Below are 12,425 nucleotides of genomic sequence, written 5' to 3'. Positions count from 1 at the left end.
CTTTTTGTCCTTATATTTCTTGGCTGTCATTCTGTCACATTAAGTTGCTGCCATGCAATAAAACATGTTTCAAGTTCAGTCTGCCTCTTCGTTCATGGAAGCGCTGAAACACGACACCAACCTTTCACGCTAACAATGTGTTCTGTGAGCTGTACTCCATCTCAGTAGTACCTTGCAGCACTGGAGAAGCTGCTGGGCTCCTTAGCTAATAGGAAGGCTGAATGCCCCTCAATATGTGTTCATCGCGCTGCGCCGTCTGCTCGGTGTCTGCTTTCCATCCTGTCAGTACATGCTCCATGACTGGAGGATTGACGCAAAAAATGTTTCGATGCCATAACCATAAGCATTGTTTACGTGCATGCGACAGCGGAGCCTTGCTTCACCTGTACACTTTTCCTCCATTTACCTTGCAGCCACCTTAATAAGCAGCAAAGACGAACGCCCTCATAAATGTTCACCTGTGGCACAGCGTCTGCTCGGCGTCAATTTGCTGGAATGAAAGCAGTTTAGGAAATAATCTAAAGCTCCATTTTACTGACTGCAGTATTTATCGTGGGTGCGAACAGGGTGTTGCGACAGAAAGCCTGTGTGCAAATACAAGGAAGTGTACTAGGAACTAGGGTGGTTGCTTGGGCTAGTTGGTAATTCATGATCAAAGGGCTCTAACGAGTACATGATCATGTACTAGGATGCTGATCAAAAGATTTATAGGTGTACTGTCTAAAACCACAATTACATACAGCAATGACATGACACTGGTCATAACTTAAAGCAACGGTTTATGGGATACACATATACGGGCACATAAATATGCTGCTCAATGCAACTTTCGCTTCAAATGATAATCGCTTTTCAGATAGAAGTGACATGATGACATACTGGTAATCAATGCCTGTTATTTCTCAATGAATGAATGTGTGGTTTTTATTGGCGCAAGGGCCAGGTATGGACAAAGAGCGCCATGCAAGTGTTAGTGATTTCGCAGTGGAGTTATGAATTCTCTGAAGTTGATGTGACGTGGCTGTAAAGGGGCCTAAAATATAGTCACTCTAAAGTGCGTAAAATGTACGTGTAATAAAATTATGGCGATGACAAATGACGTGCACTATGTGCATTAAGGTGCATTGCAATATAATGATACGATATATAAAAAAAGCGTAGGTTTCTAAGATTAGCTAGAGCACCATGGCCTCGTTAGAGCCCTTGAGACACAAGGGCCTGGAGGCATGTGCTATATAAAACAGCTATCACAGCGGCATCCTCTGGAGAGAGGATGCGCTACGAATTTATTGGGCTCATAACATGCAGGATAACCTCATTTAAAAAATTCAGGACTGCTTTGGTGTTGAAAAATGGTTCTTTACCAAGAAACATAGCTGGGTGAAGAGGTATGCAATGACGATATGCAAGAGGAAAATGCTTCCTTCTTTCAGGTTCGGCTTCGCGACACTCCAAGAGGACGTGGAGGACGGTCAGCCTCTCACCATATCGACCACAGGTTGGCGGTTCATTTCCAGTAAGAAGAAAATTGTGTGTACCAAATGTGTGCCCTATTCTGAGGCGGCAGAATAGGACATCTGTTCGCCGTGATTTTGATGGGGAGGGCCAAAAACTTAGCTGTGGCTTTATAACGTGCAGTTTATTGTTTATTTCTGCGTTCCACATGCGTTGCCAGTGTTGTCGCAGTTTCTTACGCAAGAAAGGCTTCAGATCTGTGACTGGGACAGCAGCTGCAGAACAAGTGTTTAGTGATGTGAGTGATGTGGCCATTTTATCAGCCAGTACATTACCCTCGATACCTCTATGGCCAGGTACCCAGCATATTACTACATGTATATGTGATATATAAATACTGCATAAGAGGGAGTAAAGTTCAATGAATACAGGATTTTTAAGCTTTTGTAATGAAATTAACGCTTTTACGAGACTTAGCGAGTCTGTGTATACAATAGCTCTGTCGAGTTTTAATTTCTGTATATGTCTTACTGCAGACAGTACTGCATAAGCTTCTGGAGTGAAGATACTTGTTTGCGGGTTCAGTAAGTCAGATAAGAAAGAGAGGGACCAACAGCAGCATAAGATACACCAGCATGTGATTTAGACGCGTCTGTGTAGAATTCGGAGCAGCTGTACTTCGATTGAAGTTTGCCGATATGCATAGCGATTTCGATGTCAGGTGCGTGTTTTGTGACCTCTACAAAGGATACGTCACAGTCTATCACCTGCCACTCCCAGGGCGGTGATAGCTTAGTTGGAGGCATTAGTCGATGTTCGAGAACAGGGACATCCATTTCCGTGCTAAGTTCTCTTGCACGCAGTGAGAAAGGAAGTCTCATGGAGGGTTTATTATTAAAAAGTGTTTGACACGTTAAGTCATTTACAGTTTTGAAACACGGATGTTCTTTATTGGAGCGCACATTGAGAAAATAGGTAAAGCTGATGTACGTTCTCTGAAAATGTAGTGACCATTCGTCTGACTCTGCATATAGACTTTCCACCGGGCTTGTTCTAAATGCGCCAGTGACCAGGCGGATACCCAGATGATGAACGGGGTCTAACATTTTTAGCGCACTAGGTGCAGCAGAGTGATATACTACGGCACCATAATCTAACCGTGAGCTAACTAGGCTCTTGTAAAGATTCAACAGGCACCTCCTGTCGCTACCCCATGTAGTGTGGGATAGGATTTTAAGTAGGTTCATTGTTTTTAGGCATTTTGTTTTAGACATTTTATGTGTGAAATGAATGTAAGCTTGGAGTCAAGTATAACACCTAGAAATTTGTGCTCTTTGTTAAAAGGAATTTGTTGTCCGCCCAGTTCTAGAAAGGGATCTGGGACCAGGCCTCTCTTTCTTGTGAAGAGAACACAGGAACATTTGTGGGGGTTGATTTTAAATCCATTTTGGTCTGCCCACATGGACACCTTGTTTAGGGCCTGCTGTACCTGTCTCTCGCAGACTGTGAGATTGCAGGATTTGAAACCTATTTGTATATCGTCTACATAGACGGAATAAAAAATAGCTGGTGGTAATGATGCCCGAAGCGTGTTCATCTTTACGACAAAGAGCGTGCAGCTGAGTACTCCACCCTGGGGTACCCCAGTTTCCTGTATGAATGTACGCGACAGTGCAGGACCTATTTTAACCCGAAATGTACGGTTCTCTAGGTAGCTCTCTATGATAGTTAACAAATTACCGCGGATGCCCAGCGCCGAAAGGTCGCGCAGGATGCCGTACCGCCAGGCTGTGTCGTACGCTTTTTCCATATCCAGAAATACAGATAGAAAAGATTGCTTGTGCACGAAGGCATCGCGAATGCTCGCTTCGATGCGCACGAGATGGTCGTTTGTAGATCGCCCTTCCCTAAAACCACATTGAAATGGGTCAAGCATTTTACTGGACTCTAGGAGATGTACGAGACGGCGATTGATCATTTTTTCAAAAAGCTTACAAAGGCAGCTTGTAAGCGCTATGGGACGGTAGCTAGTGAGCAATGAAGTGTCTTTACCATGCTTCAAAACAGGGATTACTATAGCCTCCTTCCACTTTGATGGGAGGTAACCAGCAGCCCAGATAGTATTGAGAAGTGTAAGTAGCGTGATTTGTGTGTCGGAGTGTAGGTGCTTAAGCATATCATACATGATTCTATCGGGGCCCGGTGCAGAGCTCCGACATACTGACCAGGAAGCTTTAAGTTCCGCAATCGTAAAAGGACGATTATAAGGATCGTTTGGGATGGATTTCCGATTCAGTGGCTTAAGTTCTTCTATTGCTTTATGTTTAAGAAAGTTCTCCGTATACTGAGTGGAGCTAGACACGCGCTCGAAGTGTTCACCAGGAGCATCAGCCTGGTCTTCCCAACTTGTTTCCTTCTTTGTCAACAAAGGGCAATGGCTGAAATTGTGTTCCCTTTAGTCTCCTCAGCCCGTTCCGTACTTTTGCCTCCTGTGCGTAGGAGTTAATGCCGGACAAGAATCTCTCCCAGCTTGTCTTCTTTGCTTGCCTTCGCGTCCGCCTTCCCTGCGATTTAATGTTTTTAAATTCTATCAGATTTTCTGTAGTGGGGTATCGGCGCAGTATGCCCCACGCTTTATTTTGTTTTTTCCGCGCCTCCTTGCATTCCTCATTCCACCATGGAACTCGTCTTTTGGATGAGGTACCCCTTGATTGTGGGATGAAGTTATTTGCTGCCTCGAAGATAAAACCGGTAAAATAAGCTACCGCGTCGTCAATGCTAAAATCTGTGATAAAATCTCGCGATAGGTAGGTCGATTCCTTAAAATTCTCCCAGTCGGCAGAAGCTAGCTTCCACCGAGGCGTATATGGAGGGCATTGATGTTCTTCAATTAAGTTTAAAAGTATCGGAAAATGGTCACTTCCGCATGGGTTTTTAATAACACTCCACTCTAGGTAAGGGAAAAGATCTGCGGAACCGATAGATAAGTCTATGGAAGAATGTGAGTGGTGATACATATTATAATAAGTCGGTTCGTTTTTATTGAAGAGGCATGTTCCCGTGTTTACTAAAAAGTTTTCTACTAATCGACCTCTCGCGTCGCATCGTGTGTCTCCCCACATCGTGTGTTGAGCATTAAAATCTCCCACAAGAATGTAAGGTTCGGGAAGTTGGGTAATAAGGTTGTAAAAGTCTGTTTTTTTGAGATGATGGTTCGGGGGTATATGAATAGAACAGGCAGTGATTAATTTATTAAAAAGAATGGCCCGAACTGCCACTGCCTCAAGGGTCGTCTGAAGGGCGACATGTCGGCAAGCTACAGACCTGTCCGCTATTATTGCTACTCCGCCAGAGGCGTTAGCGTCATCGCGGTCTCTTCGGAAGATGAAGTAACTGCGAAGAAGGTTTGTGTTAGTAGGTTTCATATGTGTCTCCTGAACACACAGCAACTTGGGATTGTGTTTGTGTAGTAGTTCTCTAATGTCATCGAGGTTATTTAGAAGTCCTCGTACATTACACTGTAGTATTTGTGTAGCCATTATGCTATTTGTGTTTAGTGCTGTGTGTTTAAGACACGAGGATTAGCTCACGGGCCTTTTTCAGGCGCCGTGACGGGAGTTTTGTCTTTTTTGGAGCGATCGAGAGTGCCACGCCGCTCCTTCGGCGCTGGTGGCGCCGTCTTGCTGGTGGTTGTGTCCATTGCCTCTTGCGAGACGCTGGACACGCGCTCTTCCGAGCGCTTTGTTTGGCGTGAAGGCCTCGGCACGTTGGACGAGGCCTTTGAGGTCACCTGCCCGGGGGTAGATTGCCCCTTCTGCGGGGTTGGCGTAGCAGCGCTAGCTGCAGCCGCCAGGGGGGCGGATGGCGTCACTGCCGCCTCACTGGGTGTGGGACGGTCAGCCGCCGGAGACCGTTGTGGCGCTGCCCCCTGACGCGCCACTTCGGCAAATGTGTTCTTAGGCAGCCATGCCGCCCGCCTACGTGCCTCCTTGAACGATATATTTTCTTTCACTTTGATCGTGACAATTTCTTTTTCTTTCTTCCAAGACGGGCACGACCGCGAGTACGCGGCGTGCTCGCCTTCACAGTTTGCACAATGGAGAGTGTTTTCACAAGATTCATATGTGTGCTCATGAGCACTGCATTTCGCGCAGGTTTGGCGGCCTCGGCATCTCTGTGAACGGTGACCGAAACGCTGGCATTTGAAACAACGCAGGGGATTAGGAACATATGGGCGAACACGGAGCTTGATATACCCGGCCTCGATTGACTCGGGCAGAACACTTGTGCCAAAAGTAAGTATCAGATGTTTGGTCTGTATTTCCTTATTATCACGCCTCATCTTAATTCGCTTAACATTTATGACGTTCTGCTCACTGAAGCCCTCCAGGAGCTCAGCCTCAGTCAGCTCCAAGAGATCATCATCGCAGACTACACTACGGGTGGTATTCATGGTACGATGAGGAGTTACTGCTACTTTGGCGTCACCAAATGAAACTAGATTGGGTAGCTTTTCATATTGTTTTTGGTTGCGGAGTTCCAAGAGGAGATCGCCGCTTGCCATCCTGGATGCTTTATAACCTGTACCAAAATCTTGGGTAAGAGTCTTGGACACGAGGAATGGTGAGATTGTTCGCACGGGTTTGTCTGGTGTTTCGGAGTGCACTACATGGAAACAAGGAAATGTTTCTTTTTGACGGGCAAAAAATTCGAAGAGGCGTCACCAAATGAAACTAGATTGGGTAGCTTTTCATATTGTTTTTGGTTGCGGAGTTCCAAGAGGAGATCGCCGCTTGCCATCCTGGATGCTTTATAACCTGTACCAAAATCTTGGGTAAGAGTCTTGGACACGAGGAATGGTGAGATTGTTCGCACGGGTTTGTCTGGTGTTTCGGAGTGCACTACATGGAAACAAGGAAATGTTTCTTTTTGACGGGCAAAAAATTCGAAGACATCATCGGTGCGATCTCTTGAGGGAGCGATCAGGTAATGGGGGGAAAGAAGAAGCCATTAGAGATTGTAATTTCGGCAGTAACGCCAGCCACCCACCGTGGAGTCCTACAAGGGGACGCTGCAGGGCCTGTGAAACAGGGCCTGCAAACGCCAGCTGCACATTACCACTATAACCAAATCTGAAATAACCAAGGTTGGTTATTCACACAAGGTTAACCCTTGCTGCCTGGAAAAATTGGAAGTAAAGAGAAGCGAGGAGAAGACAGGAAAGATGGAAAGTGAGAGAAAGACGAAGATTCGAGGGAGAGGGAGAGACAGGAAAAGGCAACTACCGATTTCCCCCGGGTGGGTCAGTCCGGGGGTGCCGTCTACGTGAAGCAGAGGCCAAAGAGGTGTGTTGCCTCCGCCGGGGGCCTTAAAGGTCCGAACACCCAGCATCGACTCAACACCCAGGATCCCCTTTTCCCCGGACATGGCTAAGCCACGCACGGTTAAACGCGGGAGGGTCCAACCCTCGTGTGCTCGGGTACGTGGTGTCGCAACACACCAAACGCCTGCTGACGCAGACGCCCCTGCGGGTACCTGTTATTTCTTTATTCCCAGAATGATCAATTGTATAATACTTGTATCCAGATACAATAACGCATCTCCGAATCACAGATATCACATCCCATCTGCCATATGCAACTTTGCCTCATGAAATGGCAAACTCATTGACATAACCAGTTACAGATTATGCCAGTGTTATGCTGTTTCTTGCAGTTTTGTCTTTCACGAGTATTTGCGTAATGTGAAAAATAGTACCCTGGTGTTCTAAATGTTATGTATACTATATGACAATCCTATTCTTTTTCCGTGATCAGAGGAGGCTTTTGTGTCAATATAGAAATTGGAAGTTTTTTAACAAGGAATATGTACCAAGTACTTGCATGTGAGCAAGTGTATGTGGCCTCCCAAAGGCTAGCAGGCTAGCACGATGACGAAATTATCTTTTAGCCATATTGGCACAATAATTTCCTCTAGGCTTTTTTTTCATAACAGCCAACCAACCACACATCTCTTGATCTAGCAGATTTATTTTTATGCGACAAGTCTGTGTTGTTTTCCTTGCAACAAGTCCTTTTACATGTGTCCGCAAAACGTTGGTCCTTCATTAAGTTTATTTTTTCTACAACTTTCATGTTTTTTGGTAACAACTTATTGTGCATTTTTGGAAGCTCTTCATAGAGCAAGCATTATTTCTTGGAAAGCTTCTTTGGAACGAGGCTCTGAAGTTGTTGATGGACTATTCAAGTTGTTTTTTTAATATAACAATTAGTAGCCTTGCATTTAAAACTTATCCTTTGTCCCCAATAGTTAGCTAACTTTTGCATTAGTTGGTTAAAAGGTAGTACCTAAATCTATGGAAATAAATATTGCTGCTACAAGCACTAACGTGGTCGTGTCACTATTCAATATTTGATACTTACTATTTTTGTTCAATTTGTGTTTGAAAAAAATTAGCATTCGCCCACCTCTACTTCTTATACAATGCACAAATATGCGCCCAAGCCATATTTGGGCTTTCTGAAGTCTTACTTTGCTGCATATACCTAATAGCGGCAAAAAGCAGCTTTTCAGAGAGAACCTGATTTTGTTGTTTTGTGTATTCTGTTCTTCTGTCATAAGTGTAGTCAATCGATAACTATATGGCACACAAGTACACAGCCTCTCAATGGAACAGATATTTATTTGATGCACATGAATTCGCACCCTGTTCATCTAGATTTCAAGATTGTGCTGATTGTGGCCAGCCTCTAGTGCCTATATAAGCATGTCTACAATGTGGTCTGAGGGTACATGTGCAGTGCTACTGTGAAGCTAGTTGTAGTTCTCACAGCAATGCACCAAGTAAGGTTGTTGCTTTGTTGTTATAAAGAAAGGCATCAACAATAGACTGTAAGGGCGACAAACATGATTTGTGCAATTCACCAAACATACAAACAGAATATAATATGACTGCATGCCATGTGCTAATTAGTATTTCAAGTGATTAAGAGAATGATATAAGGGCTGTTGGGCTAATCAGGCTTACTTCTCGTGTTAAAACATAGGCTGTGAAGTTAACTTCAACCTGTCTAAGTTGTCAACATGTCTAAGTATTTACGAAATTGTGGAAGTGGCAGTGAGACCCCCTGGGGAAGCAATACGTCAGTTATCCTAATGGTTTGACGTAGTAGTTCTGCGGAAACCCGCAAGGTGGAGAGAGAAGTAATGAATAAAGGGAAAATCAGACATCCACCCGTTCGTAGCAATTGCTACAAAGGAAACCCATACGGGTTCCTCGAAAGAAAAGCCTCAGAGTTGAAGAAAAATTCATCCTGGTCCGGGACTCGAGCCCGGGACCACCGCCTTTCCGGGGCAGCCGCTCTACCATCTGAGCTAACCAGGCGGCTAGCAGATGGCAGGGCGAAGTCGAATTTCTCGACAACACGAAGCAAAGGCAGGAGTTTGACGTAGTAGTTCTGCGGAAACCCGCAAGGTGGAGAGAGAAGTAATGAATAAAGGGAAAATCAGACATCCACCCGTTCGTAGCAATTGCTACAAAGGAATTCAGATAGCTTATTGAGTAGATAGTTACATTTTTCCATTAGTTCTTGTGAATTCGGATCAGAAATGAGAAAATTAGTGTCATCGGCATACACGATAAATTTTACAGTTGTATCAATATTAGCAATGTCGTTAATGTAAAGGTTAAAAAGCAAAGGACCTAGTACGCTCCCTTGTAGCACGCCATTTAGTAAAGGAACAAAACTTGACTTGTCGTGTTTTATACATACTGATTGTTTTCGATTAGTAAGGTAAGACTCAAATAATGCTAAAGGAGTACCTCTAATGCCATTCTGTGATAATTTCCATAGCAAAAGTTTATGATTTATACAATCGAATGCCTTACTGAAATCAATGAATAGTGCCAATGTGAAGAAATTTCTTTCTATGTTTTTTAGTACATGCTCCTTGAGTGTGAGCAAAGCAGTTTCTGTTGACCTACCTTTACGGAAGCCGTACAGAATACAAGATATAATGTTTTGTCTGTCGAAAAAGTTTGATAAGCGAGAAAAAATAATCTTTTCTAATCTTTTGGAAAATACTGGAATGATTGAGATGGGTATGTAATTTGACACGTCGTTTCTGTTGCCTCCTTTAAAAAGTACAGTTACCCTACTCATTTTCATCTTTTCTGGAAACACCCCAGACTGTAAAGCTAGATTAAAAATACGCGTTAAAGAGGGAGTGATGTATTCTAAAACATACTGGATAGGTTTTATTTGGATATCATCAATGTCAAGAGCTTTACTATTTTTAAGGTTCATGATAGTGCTAAATACCTCAAATTCACTAGTGGGATTGAAAAATAAGCTGTTAGAAACGGAAAGAAACGATGACGTATCAGGCCAAGTTTGCTGTGGCACGGTTATACTTGCAAAGTACTTATTGAAATGGTTTGCGAGTGCTAAATCTGAAATTTCATTGTTATTATAGATTATCTTGTCTGGTGAGGTAGCATGCTTTTCGCGGCCAAGAACCTTATTGATAATGCTCCACAAGCTTTCAGGATGTTTACCAGTGGCGTTTGCAAACAGATGCTCATAATGAGCATTCTTAGCGCGTCTAAGTTCCGTATTTAGTCTGTTTCTCTGCTTTTTAAACAGTGTCAGCGTTTCAGGCGAGCGTGTTGTAAGAAATCTATGGTACAGTTTGTCTTTGTGTTTTATCATTTTAAAAAGTTCCTGTGTAATCCAGGGCTTCCTTATTTTTTTGGATTGCTTAATCTTTTTGAAGGGAAAATGTGCGCTGTAGATTTGTATAAACGCCCTGCCACCTGCTAGCTGTCTGGTTAGCTCAGATGGTAGAGCGGCTGTTCGGAAAGGCGGTGGTCCCGGGTTCGAGTCCCGGACCAGGATGAATTTTTCTTCAACTCTGACGCTTTTCTTTCGAGGAAACCGTATGGGTTTCCTTTGTAGCAATTGCTACGAAAGGGTGGATGTCTGATTTTCCCTTTATTCATTGTCGTAATGGTATGGCTTGACTATATAATTTCATCATTGCTTGTTTAGAAATATGACGGTGGGTTAGAACCTATGAAATGCCACAACAGCAAGGCTGAACGTCCATCCTTACTTCTCAGAGGCTTAAAGATTGATAAACAGTTATGCTTCAGAGAATATTTTGGTAACAAATATATACCATGTTTATTTCAGTGGAATGGCAGGAGGTGGATTGAGCACAGCCATGCTATGGTAGCATGCGTGAAGAAATACAGGAAAGCCTGGTGGCTAATATATATTAATAGAATGAACAAGTAGCTGTGACTTGCAAGATTATTTTACTCCACAGTGGATGCTGCAGTAAGGTTTGCGCAACTGTAAGCAATATGAGAATGAGTTAACGATTACTTGTAATCTATGGATTTCTATGACAGATGAGAATGTGCGCCCAATTTGTCACTATGCATTTTTTCTATTTTATGTTCAGCACAAAGTGCGAGTTGCTATGGCTTCTTAACTACAAATTTCTGCACTCCGTTTCACAGTGCTTATGGGGCTATGTGCATTCATTCGACTACTTAAGTGATTGGATAATAGAACATGTCCGCATTGCAGATTTACACAGAACATATTATGAATTCGTCACAAAGCTCCTCCAAAGAAACTGTCTGTTGGCTATGAAAATAAATAATGGCCATAAACATTCCCTTACTTTCTTGTGCTGCCATGCACACGGTGTTAATGAACTAATGTCTACAATGCAGACATTCTGTGCTTTCATTAGAGATAGGTGCAAGTTGCACTGACACAATGAACATGCATTCATTGCCTACAAGCTACTGCATGTTGGAATTGGTGTTGCAGCAGGCATGGCAAATGTTCTCCCCTGCTTGTGTTTTGTGCACCATATGAGCCAGCATTTCATTTCATTGTCGTGTACCTGTTTAGGCTGTTACTGATTAAGAAAGGCAAATATAAAACGACCTCCTACGTCAACCATTTCACATGCAAGATCACTGCACTCATTACAAAGCTTAATATATTTAGATTTATTAGTTTTAGATAAGGGGAATGCAATCGTTGAGGCCACAAGTACTACGGGGCCTCAACGCTTGCGCCCCCTTAATTTAGACCTCTATAGTTGCTTGATACTCTTGGTTTGCTTTGAGATGAAGTACAGTTACTGTTTGTTAGCCTATGCACTTCTGTTTTTAATGTGGCTGTGCATTCGCTAGCTAGGTACATGAATGGAACATGAATGGAACGGAACATTTGGGCCATGCCCAACGCAATCAAATAACATTACTTTACTATAGCTTATTGACTGTGCAAGCTTCTTTGTTGTCTAGAGAAAAGAATAAAAAAAGAGAATGCATGCATAAATGATGTTGACAGCAGCAAACGGTCTCAAGACAATCATCCTTGATTGTCACCATTGCTGAGAGAGCAAGCATGCCTGTATGCACTTTGACCACAGGCTGTACATTGTTTAAATGCTGGTAGAGGTATGGATAAATAGTCAAGGGGCAGCAGACTGGCCACCCAGGCCTTTATGCATGGGCATTGCTGCCTTGTGTGCCCCCGTAGACCTCTGTCATCTCTTAAGGCATGAATGACATAACACTACTATTTGCAGGGACATTTTTAGCACTAACAAGAAATGAAAACATTACGTGAATTCATGCCTATATGGGGTGTCTTTTCAGCAATATGAATTATTATTTCTTTTCATGCAGACATTATTCTCTTGAAAACATATCTGACAAGCATCTCTGCCTGAAGAAGTAACTATGGTATGTACATATCACTTTTATGTCTGTCATAATTGTAATCAATTGCTTAAGACTTACTTGTGGGCTCTTTGGTTAGTCATGACTTAATATGGCAGTGCACTTTAAAACAAAGACGTAACGCAGAAGGAACAAATACTAGCTCTGTGTGTGTCGCACAGCGCTCCTGTACGTTCATTCGGCGTTACATCATTGTTCC

This window comes from Dermacentor variabilis, unplaced genomic scaffold, assembly GCF_050947875.1.
Source record: "Dermacentor variabilis isolate Ectoservices unplaced genomic scaffold, ASM5094787v1 scaffold_19, whole genome shotgun sequence".
NCBI lineage: Eukaryota > Metazoa > Arthropoda > Arachnida > Ixodida > Ixodidae > Dermacentor > Dermacentor variabilis.
This window is presented reverse-complemented; position numbering follows the sequence as displayed.